A 19340-nucleotide genomic window follows, 5' to 3' on the forward strand; every position below is an offset into this window, starting at 1 on the left:
GGGAGATAATATAAAGGGCCAGACTGTTTTCAGTCTGTAGAATTGAGTTTGGGCTCACTTTGTCCCATTCAGTTGTCATCACTGAGCTAGTGCTCATGTGGAGCCAGTTTGAAAGTGGGGAGTGCGTTGTAAGTTCTTTTTTTTTTTTTTTTTTAAAGTATTTTTATTTTTATTTTATTTATTTTTTTTTTTTTTTAAGATTTATTTATTTATTTGTACAAGCACTGGGTACAGTCAGAAGCGGGAGGGTGAGAGAATTCACCAGAGCCAGAGCGGGGAACAGAACAGGCAGACTGACGAAGTACACTGCTGAGGGGAGCAGCGGGCGGCAGGAGAGGTCTGCGCACCATGTGGGACCCTCGCCCGGCGGCCGGGGATCGAACCAGTGCTGCAGAGGCTGCGGGCAGCTTCGCAACCCAGCGCTCAACCACTGCGCCACCAGGGAGGCCCCGTTGTAAGTTCTTGAAGAGAGGTTTCTGAAGTTGCTCTGAAGCTTCACTGGAGAAAGACCCATTATTTCCTTTGCCTGGTGGGTTCCTGAGCTCCAGAAGGACAAGGATAGAACAGGGAACAGCCCATGAATAGGTGCAGGATTGGGCAGAATGCTCCAGCTGGCCTTTGGGCAGCCAGGGCACTTCCTGTTTTATGGGTGTGGAGTTGTGGGAGAGACTTGGAGCAGCTTTCAATACTGTTTTGTGTCTGGAGCTTGGGAGCTGGCTGCTACCTGGTATTGGATTTGGGGGAAGGGAGAAACAGGTTTCAAAGAGACTTCTATGCCAGTTTCCTCTGGGGACCAAGAAAGGGAAGTGAACTTTTGTTCAGCACCCAAGGATTCCCATAGGATACAGTTGGGGAGCTGGGGCAGAGCCCAGGCCTTAATGGATTGGGAGCACACATGTTTGGAGGGTAGGGACACTTCCCCAGACTCTGCAAGTTCCCAGACCTCACTACTCTCAGTGAGGTGATCATCCCAGTCCTAATGAAGGACCTGCAGTCCTAGGGTACCAGGTCAATTCCAAGTAGTTAATTTTTTTTTCTTTCGGAAAGTTGCATTCTCAGTTATAGTCGATGTAATAACTTTGGGGAACTGACGTTTAAAGAGTAGATGAGACTTAACACCCAACAGTTCCACTTGTTCCTCGCTGCTGGAGCAGTCAAACCTGCTCCGGAGCAGAGCACTGACTTCAGAGAAGTAATGTTAGCTTGTTTGTGTTTCCTTTTAGAAGATTTTTTGCAGGGCAACCTGCTCTCCTTGAAATTAGGTGGGATTTAAGGGTTGGCATCCTGAGGGTTACTATGCCCTCCTATTTAATTTTGTACCCCAGGCAGTTAATGTTGGTACTCACCTGGGGGAGTGAGGAAGTAAGGTGAGAGCTGGGACCTCAGAGACGCGAAGACTAGACAGAATGATTCTGTACCCTAAGAAATTTACACATGGTTATGAAGAACCCTGGTAAAGGGGTAGCCATACTTCCACCAGATAAAACAGACTTGGAGCTTGGGGGGTAGGGAAGGCCCTGGTGCCCTATTTATACAGAATAGCAGCCTGGAACCTTTGCCCCTTATCCCACAGATCTGAGCATTGTTACCTGGCATCCTGTGGCACAAAGCCAAAGGTGGCAAGTAACGGAACTCAGCGGGCTGTGGGCAGATGCTTGCATCCTTTTGTGCGAATTGGCCTTGATCACCCTGCACTCTGTGCTTGAAGAGGTTCCGCATCCCCAGGTGAGAAAACCAGCTCTCCAGGGCTGGGGTCATCGCAGCGGACCCGGAGGCCTCGCTGCGATGTCATCGTCTGGAACATCTGTGGGGCGTGAAGTCGGGAGAGGGATTACTCATGGAAGCGGACACGCTGGGCAGAGGGGGGAGCCGAGGTGAAGGAGTCCCCTCTGAAACTGCAAGCTCGACCCCGCACTGTGGGCGCCCAGCTCTCCGCCCGGGCGCTCGCGAAACCCGAGGAAAACGGGCCGCCGAGCGCACTGGGCCCCGGGGCTCGCCCCGCCCCCTTCTGCAGCGCGGCTCCGCATTGGCCGCGCCGGGGCCCCGCCCCGCTCCCTCGCGCCGATTGGCCGCGGGCCGCCTCCCGGCCGAAGGCGCAGCGGCGCAGAGCCGGATTGGTGGTCCCGCGGCCCGGGTCGCGGCAGCGAGCCCCGCCCGCCGCTGCGTCCCCACTATGGCGGCGCCCATGCAGCCCACCGCGTCGTGGGCGCCCGCCGGGGTCCCCCGCGGCTGCCGCCGCCGCCTGCGCCGCCGCCTCCGCCTTCCCGCCCGCGTCGGGCCGGGCGCCGCCGCCCCCCTGCCTCCCTCTCCGCTGCGGTAAGGACCGGCCTGGCGCGCTCCGGGCGCGGCAGCCGCTGCGGCTAACGGTCGCGGCCGCGTCCGTCCCCTCCCCCGCGCCCGCGGCCCCGGGTCCTCGCGGGGCGCGCAGCCGGCGCGGGCTCCCTCCGGGGATGGAGAGGTCGGGGCACGGCCCGGCCGCCCCCGAGTGATGAAGTCAGGCCCGGGCCGGGTCGGGCCGGCGCGTCGGCCCCTGCGTGGTCCGACGGGGTGGGGGCCGCCGGGCCGCGGGGAGACCGCTGCTCCCCGGAACACAGCTGAGGTCACTGGAGTGCCAGACCCCGCGGGCCGCGCATGCCGGCGCAGAGAAAGGACACGGCCGGGCGGGCGTCCTCTGTGGGAAGAGGAGAAAGAAAGTCCAGGGAAAATCTGAGCGGGAATCTGCAACGTGCGGATCGCGGTTGGCATCGCGCGCTGCCCCAGGCGATGTCCAGATGTCCCTTCAGGGAGCCCGGTCAGCTTCACTGGCCAAGCACGTCGCTTTTGCTTCCTTTTGTTCTGGCACCTCTTCCCTTTGTTTACCGGGTGATCTTTCTTGCAAAAGAACATAAATATCTTAGTGCTGAGGTGAGATTTGGTTAGGTTAGTGTCCCGTGAATATTTTGGATTCATTTTTACAAAAGTGCCCATTTTTTATGATTCCTTATTTCTGTGTTTTCCTCACACGTGAGCAAGGAGTGAAACGTGTGAACTGAAACACGGTCATTAATTGAGAGGCACCAATGAAGGCAGCTAATTAAAAAAATACATCTAAACGTTTCTGTGGATATCCTTGGGATAATCTATTCAAGAGCTAATTGAACATGAAGGTAGAACAAAGCACTTTTATTAGGTGTCTGAAAGTAGAATGTCATGTACAGTTAGGTTATTTCTGTGTCAGAATCACCTTGGACCATGGTCATTGAACTGTTTGCTGTATTTTCAAGTTAAAAGGATTAAAAGAAAGCTGGCATAAAAGTTTAAGACTGGGCCTCCCAGGTGGCGCAGCGGTTGAGCGCTGGGTTGCGAAGCTACCCGCGGCCTCTGCGGCGCCGGTTCGATCCCCGGCTGCTCCCCGGCCACCGAAGGAGGGTCCCACATGGCGCGCAGACCTCTCCTGCCGCCCGCTGCTCCCCTCAGCAGTGTACTTCAGTCCTTCTGCCTGCTCTGCTCCCCGCTCTGGCTCTGGTGAATTCTCTCGCCCTCCCGGCTTCTGACTGTACCCAGTGCATGTATAAACCAAACAAACAAACAAATAGATAAATAAGACATGCCTCTAGAAAATTAAAAAAAAAAAAAAAAAGTTTAAGACTAACTGGTATTTTCAAGTAATTTCTTAAGACCGTAGGAGCTTTGACAATCAAAGCTTCTTAGCTTAAGAGTATTTTGAAGGGATGACTCCACATTAAGTGATGACTCTCCCATTGCATGTGTCTAAATGTCTAACGCTAGTTCAATGAAAGTAAGTTATTAAAGAGGGAAAAAGTTGTTCATAGTCTTTTTTTTTTTTTTTTTAAGATTTATTTATTTATTTATTTATTTATTTATTTATACAAGAACTGGGTACAGTCAGAAGCGTGGGAGGGTGAGAGAATTCACCAGAGCCAGAGCGGGGAGCAGAACAGGCAGAATGATGAAGTACACTGCTGAGGGGAGCAGTGGGCGTGGCAGGAGAGGTCTGCGAGCCATGTGGGACCCACGCCAGTGGCCGGGGATCGAACCGGCGCTGCAGAGGCTGCGGGCAGCTTCACAGCCCAGCGCTCAACCGCTGCGCCACCGGGGAGGCCCTGTTCATAGTCTTAGAGTCTAACTTTGGATCTATCAGCAAGTGTCTGTTGAATAAATACTATGTGCAAGGCAATATGACTGTAGGGAATTCAGTGTGCAAAGTATGAGGATGGTTCTAATGGGCTTATAAAATTGTGGTGGGATTGAAGGGCACACAGGAAAATGATAACTAAGGATACAGTCTTTAGAATTCTAAGACGGTACTGTGAGCATTTGGGAAAAGAAGCCATGTGTTTGGGGAATGTTTCATAGGGGAGCTGAGGCTTGGGTTGAGCTATAAAGGGATAGATAAAGGGAAAGGAAAAGGGAAGAAATGAGAAAGTGAGGATGGTAAGTTGGCAGGGAAAAACGTGAAATGCTCATGGGTTTTTACAAGAAAAAGCAGAAAATAATGTTGTATGTAATAGGTAGGTTTTATGGCATCTGATCAAGAAGTAATTTGCCCCTGTTGTGAGCTAAGTGTAAACAAGTAGTAGTATTTACTCCAGATGAAACTGGAACTATTATAAAAGATATACAAAATAAAACTTTTTTGGTTAATGTTTTCCTTGTAAATTTTTCTGATTAACCTCAGCTATTTGGAGTAACAGTTTTCTCAGCTGCCCAGGATCTGCACTTGCTTTTCTTTACCCCTCTGTGTTTAGTTAGTTGCCAGCTCTTGTAGATATGACCCCCATGCTATTTCTGGCGTCTACTTCTTTCCATTCCTACAGTTATCACACTGACCTGAGGCCATTGATATCATTCTCTTTATTTAGTGCAAACCCCCCCCCCAACAGTTTCCTTTCCTCCCATCTGTCTTTCATACTACCATCCAAATCTTCCCCCAGCCAAAACTTAGTGGTTCTCCACAGTTGATTGAACTTAAGTACAGGCCAACCTGTCATCAGCAGTATGGGTAAACTCATTTCTTGCCATCCCCTTGCATTTTATTATATTGTGCTCTGTTGTTTGTGTGCCATATCTTTGCTCATGTTGCTTTTTTTCATTTGTAATAACACCTTTGAGTCTCTAATAGTTGGTTCTTACCTGTGCTCTATGGCCGTTTGATATGAAACTTCCTTTGTGAATTTTTCTGTTTTTTCCTCCCCATCTAGATGGAACTTGTCTCTGTAAACCGTTGCGACACTTAAGTCTGCTTTTTAGTCATAACTACCCACATAAGAATGAAACTTTTTTAATACATGGACTATCTTCATCTATACAGGGTTTTGTACATAGTAGGTCCTTGGTAAATGTATTTTATGTTGAACATAGCTTTGAACCAGATGGATGCAAAGAAAATTCTTTTTGCAAACAAAATGTTCATCATATTATTCTGTAAAAATAAACTTATGTGAGAGAATTCCTTACTGAGAAATCTGGTGTTTTGGTCTGAATAGCTTAGATAAGGATGAATTAACAAAAACCTTAATGACTTCAGTGGCTTAACAGAATAAAAGTTGACTTCTCATCCATGCCACATGTACAGTATGAATGCACAAGGAATGCTGCTTCTCCCAGCCACTCAATGACCAGGCTGATGGAAACTCCATCTTAACATGATATTTCCATGATAATTTCTTTTTAAAGATTTATTTATGCATACAAGAGCTGGGGTATAGGACAGAGGTGTGGGGGCTGAGAGGATTTACCAGAGACAGAGTGGGGAACAGAATAGGCAGATTGACTGAAGTACAATGGAAGCAGCGGGTGGGACAGGAGAGGTCTGCTGCACTGTCAGCTCCAGCCTGGGGGTTGAACTCTGTCAGCTCCAGCCTGGGGGTTGAGTTCGTTGCAGTGGCTGCTTGATAGTGCTGAGACTTAACCCTTTGCACCACCAGGGAAGCCCTTCATGATAGTTTTGATTGGGTGAAAGATGGTGGTCAGGGGACATTGGCTCTGAAAGTTTTTGTCCCTGGACCTCCCTGGTGGCGCTGGGGGTTAAGCACTGCACTATGAAGCAATCTGCAGCCTCTGCAGCACAAGTTGGATCCCTGGCCGGCCAGGGAGAAACCCATATGGCGAGGCAGACCTCTCCTGTCTCGCCCACTGCTCCCCTCAGCAGTGTATTACAGTCAATCTGCCTGTTCTGTTCCCCACTCTGTCTCTGGTGAATCCTCTCACCCCTGCACCTCTGGCCTGTACCCCAGCTCTTGTATGCATAAATAAATAAATAAATATTAAAAAAAAAAAGTTTTTGTCCCAAAGCAGCACACGTCACTTTCATTCACATTTCATTGGCTAAAGCAAGTCAGTTGGACATGCCTAACTTCAAAAGACAGGGACTTGCAGATAGCATGTTCAAGGAAAGCAAAGAGCCATAAATTTGTGACTGCACTAATGAGTATTACATCTTCTGTGAGTGTCATGCCCTGTAGAAGATCAGAGGCAGCAATGTCAGAGGGGCTGCTAGAGATAAGCATGTTGAGAGTAGCAAGAAATAACCGCTTTAGGCTTGCAGTGAGGGTGAATTGGGAAGTCAGCACTCTATTGCAAGCCCTGTAAATACTCATGTGCCATCGACTGTGCCTAGTCATAGCACAGTCATTCCTAGAGATATATCTCGTTGTACAGCATCCTCTGGAACTGCAGGAGTTATCTAAAAAAAAGCTTAGTTATGCTCAAGATATTCCATTTAAGAAAGCCAGGAAGTGTGTAATAGCTGGGGGTATAACTTCATATAAATAGTTAAAATGAAAAGGAATCAGTTTAGCCTTATTGGCTGATTGGCTGAATTGGGCTTATTTGAGGTTTTCAAGCTTTGGTACTTGGTGGGGATGGAGGGACGGCAGATTTCACTTTAACTCGTCTGGATGGAGCACTTGTCTTCTTTCTTTTTTTTTAAACAATCTATTTATTTAAAGATTTATTTATGCATACAAGAACTGAGGTACAGGCCAGAGGTGTGGAGGGTGAGAGGATTTACCAGAGACAGAGTCGGGGGGAGAACAGGCAAAGTGATGGAAATACACAGCTGAGGGGAGCAGCGGGCGAGACAGGAGAGGTCTGCCATACCATGTGGGTATCTCCCTGCGGCCTGGAATTGAACTCATGCTACAGAGGCTACGGACAGCTTCACAGCACTGTGCTCAAACCCCTGCACCACCAGGGAGGCCCCAACTGTCATATTCTTGAGCCCAGGTTTCCTTCCCAGTGAAATGCATGTTTGTGGGGATTAGTGAGTGAGTTTGTATAAAGTGCTTTCATGGTAGCTGGTTGAAAGTAAGCCTTCATAAATAGCAGCAGCAGCAGCAGCAGTAAGATTTGAGGAAACTGAGAAATCAGGTAAGGAAAACTCAGGGATATAGGTAGAGGGTTCCTCCAGATTTTGTTACCTCTTCTCCCTCTTCCTCAGTTCCTGCCACGCCTTTCCTGTTTGTGCATTTGTCCTGTTTTATTTTGCTTAGTTGTGTACGTGTCTGTGTCTCCCACTGGCCTAAGCACTCATTTCACAAGTAGCTACTGAACATGAGCTCTTGCCAGGCTCTGTGCTTAGCCATGGCCTTAAGATTTGAGATGTAGCCCTGGCCTCAAAGAGTCTATAGTTTGTTAGGACCAGAAGCCAGTAAACCAGCATGTAGAATACACAGTAACACATGGTAACAAGAGCTGTGTTTGAAGGCCCCATGGGAATCTCCTGAAAGAGGTTCCCCATGTGTTTGGTATAAAAGCAGTGTTTTTCCAGAGAAGTTCACACCTAAGTCTTAAAGGATCAGTGATTATTAGCTGAGTGAAGGTGGGTTGAAAAAAAGTTTCAGGCAGGAAACATTGTGTGCAGTGCCTCGAAACACAAGAGAGTGGCTAGATCCTCAGTACCCTCATATGGCAGAACAAGGTATGTTGGTGAGGAGGGTGGAAAGTGCAAAGTCAGGCTGCGAAGGCTTTGTGAGTTCAGGAGTTGAAACTTCATCCTGAAGATGAGTAGGAGCCACTGAGGGATTGAAAGAGAAGAAATGGCTGTATTAGCTTTGCCTTAGAGAAAATTCACAAGCAGCATAGTAGAAGCAGCAGAGTAGAGAATATCCTGTTTCCCTGAAATAGAGAAGTTCTGAGGTTTGCAACCATAGTGCTGTGCCCGCTATACAAGCATCATAAAATATTTATGTATGAGGAGAGATTGGAATGCGGTGAAACTGGAGGGAAGGATACCTGTTAGGCTGTTGCAGTAAAGTGAGGGGGCCTGTCCCCGCCCTCATGGTTGTAGAGGAGGGTGCCATACACAAGGGTCCGCAGACCAGGCTTTCACGCATGGCTTCCCCAGCTCCAGGTCCCTGGGCAGGCTCAGGGCCTTTGTGTCTTCTTGATTTTCAAGTTTGTACCTGGCAAGGTTGCTGTGAGGACGAGAGCAAAGAGATGTGAAAAGTCTGGTTCAGTGCAATTAGACACAGAGGGGTCTCATATAACAAATACACTAGTTGTAGGATGCCTAATGTTTAGTGCACTACCTAGTACATGGGATGTGATCATGAGTCTCAAGTCCCAACAGCTAGAGATAACTGCCGGCAGCACGGTTTTTTTTTTTTTTTTTTTTTAAATAATAAATTTTATTTTTATATTCCCCATACAATTGCAACCCCCCCATTCTGACCCCAATCCCTCCCCTCCCGCCCCCCACCCCCCAAAAAGTGTCTCTGGTTCATAGTTTTTTGTTGATTTTGATTTTCACTTTCTTATAGTTCTTCATTTTCCTGGTCCCTTATTTAAGTTTTCTAGATTCCTGCTATGAGTGAGACCATCGGTATTTTTTTTTCTTTCTGGCTTATTTCGCTGAGCATGATCCCTTCCAGCGCCATCCATGTTGCTGCAAATTGCATGTGTTTATCTTTTTTGAATGCTGAGTAATATTCCATGGTAATATTCCACATCTTCTTGATCCAGTCATCTATTTTTGGGCATTTGGGTTGTTTCCAAAGCTTAGCTATTGTAAATAGTGGGCAGCACGGGTTTTATTTGCACATCTTAAGAGGTTGGCGATGCTGGGTTGGGAGTGTGAGGCATAAAGGAATTACTCTGCAGTCGAGAAGGAATTGATATCAATATACCAACTTCAGCATTCTCTAAATGCCTTCAAATCACGTATGGCTCTTCAGCTGCTCACAGGCCTCTCCTGAAAGTGTGACATGTGTGCGTGTGTGACCTGCCACTGATGTTACTGTCACATGCACTCATGTGGGTTGCTAAAGTGTACACATGTCTCCTTGACCTTTTGTTGTTGACTGCTTCACCTAGAAATTTTGCTCCTCTTCAGTCTGCTAAGCTTGCTTTCAAAGATGATAATGGGAGTTCAATTCAGATTTGTTCTGAAGGTTCCTTCCATCCTTGAGGGGAATTCCTTCCCTCTGAAGGCCTCTACAACTTCATTTATGTTATTCTGATTAACTGTCATCTACTTCTACTTCCTCACCTGATTATTATTTATCTATATGTTAGTAAATTTCCCTTTTCCTTGATGTCAGTTTTTCTTTTTTTTAAAGATTTATTTATTTATGCATATAAGAGCTGGGGTACATGCCAGAGATGCGGGGTGTGAGAGGATCCACCTGAGACAGAGCGGGGAACAGAACAGGCAGATTGACTGAAGTACACTGCTGAGGGAAGCAGCGGGCGAGTCAGGAGAGGTCTGCTGCGCCATGTGGGTTGCTCCCTGGCTGGCCGGGGATTGAACTCGTGCTGTAGAGGCTGCGGATTGCTTCATAGTGCTGTGCTTAATCCCTTGCGCCACCAGGGAGGCCCAGTTTTTCTTACAAAATAATTGAAAGATAACATGTTTATGTATCACTAACATGACTTAAAAATCCACTGAAACATTTTGCTTGAAATGTGTTAAGCAGGTTAGGATATTCTATTACTGAGTTTCAAAGTAGATAGCAGTGATTCGCAGACCTTCTGGACTCAGGACTCTTTATAAGTTCTCTCAAAAGAACTTTCTTTGTGGGTCTTGTCTATTGATACTTATAATTACTGTGAAAAGTCTAAATCACAAGGATACACAAGCACATGTTCCACTAACTGCAGCACCATGGAGTCACATCTCAGCATGTGTTATACAGCCTCTGGAGACTTGACTGGACCCTTCTGAGACCTGAGTGTGAATGAGGTGAATGGTCTGAAAGGTTCAGTGAAGGAAGCCTGAAGCTCCTGGATCTGCTGGAAGGGCCTTGGGAAACCTCAAGGGTCTTTGGGCCACAGTTTGAGAATTGCTGACATATTGATATGTGACACTTTCTATAAGTGACACTTTTCACATCTTTTTGGCAACAAAATAACCTAAGGACATGTTGCGACAGGAACTTGGTTGCCTCTTTGCTGAGGGAAGGCAATGAGGGACACAGGGACACAGCAGTCATGGAGCAGGTTTGCAAGGCAAGACTCTGCTACTTGAGCGGATGTCCTTGTGCCATTTATTGAAAGCACACAGGCTAGTAAAAGGTGATCATGCAACAGTGGTATGAGGAGTAAGGTCCGGAGGGTGGGATAGGAATGGGGGACAAAGTTTTACGAGGGACAGGGAAGGGGATATCGGGACTGTACTTGTCAAGAGACATTTGTGTCAGCAAAGTATTTGATGTTATCACAGGCAGCATTATCCCGAGACCACCCTGGAGATAGTCACGTAATAGATCAACAGTGTCCTCGGCATCCGGGGCCTGCCTCATAGTACCGGCTATACTCCGTAGGTAGTCAAGGAGTGCTCTGCTGTGATTTGTAGAGAGCAAATAGGGCACAGTTGCCCATGAGTGGCCAGCTAGTAGCCAGCTCATAGGAACCCACAACTCTGCTGAACATTTATTTTCAAAATGCACCCAGTGGTTTCTTTTCAAAAACAAAACAGGACCTCCCGGTGGCACAAGGGGTTAAGAAGCAACCTATGAGGCAGCCACTGCAGCACAAGTTCTATCCCTGGCCAGGGAACAGCCCACGTGGCGCAGCAGACCTCTCCTTTCTCACCCGCTGCTCCCTTCATTAGTGTATTTCCATCGATCTGCCTGTTCTGTTACCCACTCTTTCTCTGGCAAATCCTTTCACTCCCCGCACCTCTGGCCTGTACCTCAGTTCTTATATGCATAAATAAATAAATCTTAAAAAAAAAAAAAAAAAGCAGTTTGCTTCTAGCAGAAGCAGTTTGCTTCTAAGATATGTTCTTTACTTTGAGCAGACACATGTGTGCAGTTTTGAAATATCTGGTGGTACCACATTGCTGACAGATGTTCGCCACCAGAGAAGGTCAGCAAACTTTTGAAACACTGGTATTTTTTAAAAGGATTTATTTATTTATGCATATAAGAGCTGGGGTACAGGCCAGAGGTGTGGGGATGAGAGGATTCACTAGAGACAGAGTGGGGAACAGAACAGGCAGACTGACTGAAATACACTGCTGAGGGGAACAGCAGGTGAGCCAGGAGAGGTCTGCTGTGCCATGTGGGTTGCTCCCTGGCCCGGGATTGAACTCATGCTGCAGTGGCTGCGGAGAGCTTCATAGGTTGCATCTTAACCTCTTGTGCCACCAGGGAGGCCCCAACACTGGTATTTTTGTAAAAGAAAAATATGCAATTGCTCTTCAGATTCTAGAAATCATATATGTAGTTGGCCAGATAATAACCAGAAAACTTGCTTGAAGTACAGGAGATGCTTACTCACCTCTTATTGTCGTGTTTGGTCATCTTATATAAAAGATCCAATTTTTATGAAATTAACCCTGTAGATGTTGTTCTGCAACACATAGGCTGCTCTGACACGAATGAGTAAGTGATGACACTGCTGACCTCTCTACTGTGGAACTTTATTGCCTTTGAGGATTCTTCCTAAACCTCATGTCCAACAAGACATCTGACAAAGGGATTGTGTGAGGAGGCCAGTGTCAGCTGAAATCATAAGTTTATATATAGGAGTTCGGGTGTTGTCTTTCCACACCCTGGTGAATCATTTTGAGTTCCCTTTAACATGTACGTCCTCTCTTTGAAGGTGAATGACCTGGGTTATCATAGCAGAAACCTCTTGCTATGACTGGGCCTCCTCCAGCCTGTTCTCCATTTTGCTACTCAAGTGATCTTTCTAGTATGTCCTTTCTCTGCTTACTCCCTTACATGCTTGACCAGCATGATGCACTCAGGCATCTAAGGCCTCTCCTGCCTTTTCCCTGCTTCAGCTTCCTCCTGGGGCTGTTAGGTCAGGCATCACCTTGCTGAGACTTTCCCTAAAGCACACAGACATTTATTTCCACCATCTTACATCTGTGCGGTGTTTACGCTTTACTGCCTGCATCAGGCTGCCCTCGAGGGCAGGTACCACTCTGGGCTGCTTTCCACAGGGGCGTCACAATGACTTCTGCCTGGCCTGAGAGGAAATGTAGCTTCTACCACAGATGTTCCACAATGTAGTACTTTCCTTGCTTTAAAAAAAATATGGGCCGATAACCAATAAGGAATTTCTACATGGGCCTACGACATCTAAAGTCTCAAAAATTAAGAGCAATAAAAAGGATGATTTATCTCATATTTTTTAAAGATTTATTTATTTATGCATACAAGATCTGGGGTAGAGGCCAGAGATGTGGGGGGTGAGAGGATTCACCAGAGACAGAGTGGGGAACAGAACAGGCAGACTGAAATACACTGCTGAGGGGAGCAGCGGGTGAGACAGGAGAGGTCCCCTTTGCCATGTGGAGTGCTCTCTGGCTGGCCAGGGATCGAACTCATGCTGCAGAGGCTGTGCATTGCTTCATAGTGCAGTGCTTAACCCCTTGCGCCGCCAGGGAGGCCCAATTTATCTCAAATTTTCTAATGATGGTGTTTTACATGTACCAGAACAGAACAAATAGTGATACCCATTACTAAATCTTAATTTGCCATGTTGCTTCACTCTTTGTTTTCGTAAAGAAAGAGAACATTACATTTTCCGGGTAGATGCCTCCTCTGTATTTTCCCCTCATCTCCCGCTTTCATCAGAGAGAACACTATCTTGAATGTAAAGTTTTTAAATTTCCATACATGTCTCTGGCCTGCTACGTGTTGTGTGTTCTCATACAATACACAGAGGCTGGCAGGCTGAACTGCAGGCTCTATTGGAACACAGTCCTGCCATTTGTTTAGGTATTGTTCTTGACTGTCTGCTGGCTACTGTTTTCTGTTTTCACTTTTCTGGGCATCTTGCCATCTTCTAGCCCCTTTCAATACCGGTCCCATGCTTTTACCTTGGTTGGGCCAGGCAAAGGAAGGCTATCTTTTCAAACATTGCTGTTAATTTTTCTGAAGATTGATTGCATTCAGCATTTTCAAACTTCCATAGGGGAGTCACCTTTTTCAAATAAAAAATTATGTCTGAACACCATTAAAACAAATGAGCAAAACCTCAACCAGATCAAACCTTAACAACTCCTATCCAGATTTTTTTTTTGGATAAAAACAGATGAACTCAAACATACCAAACTGAAAGCGTTGTTCTGGATTTTTTTGTCCCCCTCCCCAAGCTCTCCCCAGCTCCTTCAAAAGGGACCATTGGGGTCTCCCCTGGTGGCACAGGCGGTTGATCAAGCGCAGGGCTGTGAAGCTGTCCACAGCCTCTGCAGTGTTGATTCGATCCTGGCCGGGCGGCGAGGGTCCCACATGGCCTCTCCTGTCTCACCTGCTGCTCCCCTCAGCAGTGTATTTTGTCAATCTGCCTGTTCTGTTCCCTGCTCTGTCTCTGGTGAATTCTCTCACTTTCCCGTGCATCTGGCCTATACCCCAGTTCTTGTATAAATTAAAAAAAAGGGGGGGGGACCATTGGATGAGGGACAAGATATTTTCAACTTTACTGTTGTGTCTTTAAAACCCTGGTAGATGTCTATTTTCTACTCAGGAAGTCACTGACTACCCATGTTACAGAAGTCTGGGTCTAGTCAGGAGAGAAAAACTACATTGTACTTTGAACAGGTAAGAATTATTGACTATAACAGGAAATTGGACTAACTGAAAATAGCTAGTGAGAAGTAAAGAAAAAAGCACATGGATAGTTGCTTGATATTATTAGCCATCAAGGGAAGGCAAATCAAAACCACTATAAGGTACCACTTCATACCCAATGGATGGCCATCAAAAAGATAATAAGTGTTGGCACAGATTGGGAAATCAAAACTCTCATGCACTGCTCTCAGGAATGTCAGATGGTACAGCTGCTTAAAGGCAGTCTGGCGTTTCCTCAAATAGTTAAACATAGAGTTACCATGTGATCCAGTTAGGTTTCACTTCTGGGTATATACCCAGTTGCCCTCCTAGGCATATGCCCAACAGAAATGAAAACTTATCTTCAAATGAAATTTACACATGAATGTTCATAGCAGTGCTATTCAGTCCCCAAAGTGGAAACAATCCAAATGTCCATTAGCTAACTAGTGGACAAATAAAATGTGTTGTGTTCATCTAATGGGATGTTGTCAATAAAAAGAAATGAAGTACTGATATATCCTACTGAAACAGTACAGAAACAGTACAGAAGACTCTTAAGAGAGTGCTCAGTGTTTGAACAGTGCTAAGGGACAGTGACCAAGGTAGGGGGCAGGTCGCTGTTACAGGGTTATCACCTGCATGCACAATTGCAAAACCACTTAGGTTCAGGGTCCACACAATGGAGTTTATTTAAGAAGGAGATTGGGAAAAGGAGAGTTTCTAAGTCCACATGTGGCTGGCTTTCTCACCCCAGATAGTGTCTGCAGTGTCCAGGCCATAAAGACCACTCATGGAAGATGAGGTGACACTGCAGCAGTCCATGGCAGCAGTGTGGGCTGGGCTGGATGTCAGCCCAAACAGCAATGGACTCAACAGCACCAGGAGGTGGTGCTGGAGAACCAGAGACTGTGGTCAGCTCTTTGTGATGCTGGGCCAAGTCCGATGGTGATTCTTGCAAGCAGGACCAGAGACCAGGTGCAGTGGCTGAGTCTCTGCGAACGTCTGTGGAGTGTGGAGGTCTATGAAGTCTATGAAGTTTATGAAGTTCTGGTGATCCCATCGGAGGTTGACTGCTTGATGTGTCTCTCCCTTAACAGCTTGTAGTAGAATCCTTCTTAGAAGGTGGTCTGATGAATGCTTCCTTCTCGAAGGCAGGCTGCTGATTACTTCTTCAAAGGTGGTACACTGAATCCTTCTCTTTGGAGGCTGGCTGCACACTACTTCAAGCTCGCTCTGCCTTATATCCACTTTAGGGCCCCTGACCTTACGAACCTGATTAGGTCATTTTCAATTCGAATAAATAACTAAGAAAGTGAACTTGAACCTGATTGGTCCATGTAGCTTGTACTTGATTGGTCTATTTAGTTTGCATCTATTGGTCCATTTTATTTATTTATTTAAATTTTATTTATTTTTGTGTAGAGGAACTGGAGTATAGGCCAGAGGTCCAGGGGGTGAGAGGATTCACCAGAGACAGAGTGGAGAGCAGAACAGGTGGATCTATTGAAATACACTGCTGAGGGGAGCAGCAGGTGAGAGGTCTGCTGCGCCATATGTGGGTTAGCTGCCTGGCCAGTGATCGAACTCAGGCTGTAGTGGTGATAGCACTGAGACCTAACCCCTGGGCTACCAGGGAGACCCCCTTGGTCCATTTTAGAATCCTAGAGCCAGATATAAAAGGGGGAAAAGCCCAGCCCTGCCTGCACTCAGGTCAAGGTAGGCTCATAGGCCTGTTGACTCCAAGGAGCCATGGCTGGAGCTGGCCTCACTGGGGCTGGGGGAGGGGGACACATTACAGGAGGGGGAATGTCCATCATAGGCAGGCTGGCTGAGGCCTATATGCCTCGGCCCCCAAAAAACCATCTTGCTCTGTAGCCTCATGGGGCTGCAGGAATCCAGTTATACTACAATACAATGATTGTATTGAAAATATGCTAAGAAGCTCATCACAAAGGGTCACATATTGTATGATTCCACTTATATGAAATGTCTGTGGGCATTTGCCTAACTCTGTAAACACAGAAAGTAGATTAGTGGGAGGTTTGGGTAATGACGTTTAAAGGGTGCCAGGGAATGTTCTAAAACTGACAAGTGATGTTTACACAACTGACTGTTGAAATGTATACTTTGAATGGGTGAATGGTATGGTATGTGGATGATATTTCAGTAAAGCCACTAAAAAAGAAGTAAAGAGAACTCTAGAGAATATAGAAATAGCAGCCATAGGAGAGCCACCAACCCAGGCTGAGACACAGTGCTCAACAAAGAGCCCCTTCCACTTGCTTCTGCCACAGGGTGTTACCCAGACTTTGGTAGGGGACATAAGCATGACCCTTTGGGTGGCCAGTAGTCACTGTGATGCAGCATGATGGACCTGGCTGGAAGTCTGCCCTTTAGGACACTCCTTACAGGAAGCATTGCACTAGAGGCCCTCTGCTACCCCGAGAGGTATTTAGTCAGGGAAGCTATTGGCTGCTGCTCGCTCCTGACCACCGGGCACTGGAAAAGCCTGTGTGCCTCAGCAAGGAACCTACAAAGGGGAACACACTGGGACTCAGAAGCAAAACCCCTTTCCTCCTGCAGTGTCTCTACTGACAAAATTTGACATATTATTTGGCAGAAGGAAAATATTTAAAGGACTTGGATCGTTTTTCACAGAGCAAGCAAATAGGATGGACTTGGAGTTGAGAGGAGTCAATCTGGTAACCCACGCAGTGGGTTAGTACGTGCTTAGCTTTTTTTTTTTTTTTTTTAATAATAAATTTTATTTTTATATTCCCCCATACAATTGCAAACGCCCCATTCTGACCCCAATCCTTCCCCTCCCACCCCCCACCCCCCAAAAAGTGTCTCTGGTTCATAGTTTTTTGTTGATTTTGATTTTCACTTTCTTATATTCATTTTCCTGGTCCCTTATTTAAGTTTTCTAGATTCCTGCTATGAGTGAGACCATCCGGTATTTTTCTTTTTCTTTTTGGCTTATTTCACTGAGCATGATCCCTTCCAGCGCCATCCATGTTGCTGCAAATTGCATGTGTTTATCTTTTTTGAATGCTGAGTAATATTCCATGGTATATATGTACCACATCTTCTTGATCCAGTCATCTATTTTTGGGCATTTGGGTTGTTTCCAAAGCTTAGCTATTGTAAACAGTGCTGCTATAAACATAGGGGTGCAGGTGCTCTTTGGAATTGATGTTTCTGTGTCCTTTGGGTAAATACCTAGGAGTGGAATTGCTGGATCATATGGAAGCTCTATGTTTAGTAGGTCCAGAAATCTCCACACAGCTCTCCATAGTGGTTGGACCAGTTTAACAACAAAGAAAATAATCCAGTCAAAAAATGGGCAGAAGAGCTAAAAAGAAACTTCTCTGAAGAGGAAATGCAAATGGCCAACAGACGTATGAAAAAATGTTCAACATCACTTGTAATCAGGGAAATGCAAATCAAAACTACCATGAGATACCATCTCACACCAGTGAGAATGGCACATATTAAAAAAACTAGCAACAACAAATGTTGGCGAGGGTGTGGAGAAAAAGGAACTCTTCTGCACTGTTGGTGGGAGTGCTTAGCTTTTTAAGGCCCTTTAGCGAGCTTCAGATCACAGTGGTTTGGAGAAGCCAGGGAATTGTAACTTTGGCTAACGTGCCCTCCATCCAGCTTTCTCTAAACTGTCCAGATTTGCATATCTTTTTTGCTCTATTACTTCTATTGATATGTGTTTTGTTTTGTTTGTGTTTGTTTTAGTGATCTTTTAAGCTCTTTATTCTTTTTACTCTATCTTGCCTATTTATTACCCACCATGGTCTCTGATTTACCTTTTATCTTTGGTAGTGTTGACTTAAGTCTCTTCTGTTGAGACTTTCATTTTTGTGATGTCTTATATTTTTTTTTATGTCTCTTGAGTGCTAATTTTATTTAATTTTGAAAGCATTATTGATTTACTACTTTTTTTACCCGAGCTCTTTAATCTCTGTTCTTAGTTACCTCTTGTTTTATTTGCGAGTGGGCAGGACTGGGAGAATCTTTGTTAATCTTTCTCTGTTCTGGGACAAAATTTTTTCTGTTGTATGATCTTCACCTTCCATACTTTTCCATCTGACTCTTTCTATTCCTTCCACTTTTGTTTCAGTATTTTTTCATACATCTATACTGGCTCCTTTTTATTACTGTTCTGATGTAACTTTTCTCATTCGAAGAGGCAATATATGTATATGATTAAAGACAGGTCATTTGGATTTATTTTTTTTTTATTTTTTTAATTTTTATTTATTTATTTATTTATTTATTTGTTTGTTTGTTTGTTTACACATGCACTGGGTACAGTCAGAAGCGCGGGAGGGTGAGAGAATTCACCAGAGCCAGAGCAGGGAGCAGAGCAGGCAGAAGGACCGAAGCGCACTGCTGAGGGGAGCAGCGGGCGGCAGGAGAGGTCTGCGCGCCATGTGGGACCCTCCTCCGGTGGCCGGGGAGCAGCCGGGGATCGAACCGGTGCCGCAGAGGCTGCGGGCAGCTTCGCAACCCAGCGCTCAACCGCTGCGCCACCGGGGAGGCCCCATTTGGATTTAAATCCTAACAGTTACCACCTTTTTGATTTTATTTATTTATTTGTTTGTTTGTTTGTTTGTTTATTTATACATGCACTGGGTACAGTCAGAAGCGCGGGAGGGTGAGAGAATTCACCAGAGCCAGAGTGGGGAGCAGAGCAGGCAGAAGGACCGAAGTACACTGCTGAGGGGAGCAGCGGGTGGCAGGAGAGGTCTGCGCGCCATGTGGGACCCTCCTCCGGTGGCTGGGGAGCAGCCGGGGATTGAACCGGCGCTGCAGAGGCTGCGGGAAGCTTCGCAACCCAGCGCTCAACCGCTGCTCCACTGGGGAGGCCACCACCTCTTTGATTTTAGACAAGATAATTTAACCTCTTTGTGGCTCAGCTTTTTTTCTGTGAAATGGGAATGATAACCTCATAGGATTATTCAGACGATTCTGTGAGCTAAATCATGTGAAACTCTTAGGATTGTAGCTGGTCTGCAGTAAGTGCTGTATGAGTATTAGAATATTAATTATTTTATCCCGCACATTGGCTTGCAGTCAGAAAGTAGGCAGTTCTTCTTCATGGAATAATTGACTATATTGCATGTTAATTAACTACTTTAATCTGCTTAAGTCATGCAAAGTGAATAGGAGGGGTACATTCAGCAAAAATGTTTTTAAAAAATTGATGAGTTTTTTAGTAACTTGTTTGGGGAGCTGCATAATAAGTAGTATGTAAACTTCACACAGGAGACATGCTCAGGAAATATTTTATGGTGTTTACTCCATGTAATTTTG

At 46.0% G+C, this 19340-nt stretch overlaps 1 protein-coding gene and 1 long non-coding RNA gene across 5 annotated transcripts in view; one reads left to right on the plus strand and one right to left on the minus strand.

Moving 5' to 3' along the window:
- Window positions 1-449: 449 nt before the first annotated feature.
- On the minus strand, window positions 450-1929 carry LOC129145136 (uncharacterized). Its single transcript, XR_008550242.1, has 3 exons — window positions 1590-1929; window positions 1347-1419; window positions 450-537 (listed from the first exon to the last, which is right to left on the minus strand). It is a non-coding gene; the product is annotated as an uncharacterized LOC129145136 (long non-coding RNA).
- A 331-nt stretch (window positions 1930-2260) lies between these two features.
- ST3GAL3 (ST3 beta-galactoside alpha-2,3-sialyltransferase 3) overlaps window positions 2261-19340 on the plus strand; it is a 187181-nt gene continuing 170101 nt past the window's right edge. For all 4 annotated transcript variants that reach the window (XM_054691530.1, XM_054691531.1, XM_037500212.2 and 1 more), the window contains exon 1: window positions 2261-2316. The gene's annotated coding sequence lies outside the window, so the exon portion shown is untranslated. The remainder of the gene's footprint in view (window positions 2317-19340) is intronic.

This window comes from Talpa occidentalis, unplaced genomic scaffold (genome assembly GCF_014898055.3).
Source record: "Talpa occidentalis isolate TD23 unplaced genomic scaffold, MPIMG_talOcc4v2.1 talOcc4.9, whole genome shotgun sequence".
Classification (NCBI taxonomy): domain Eukaryota; kingdom Metazoa; phylum Chordata; class Mammalia; order Eulipotyphla; family Talpidae; genus Talpa; species Talpa occidentalis.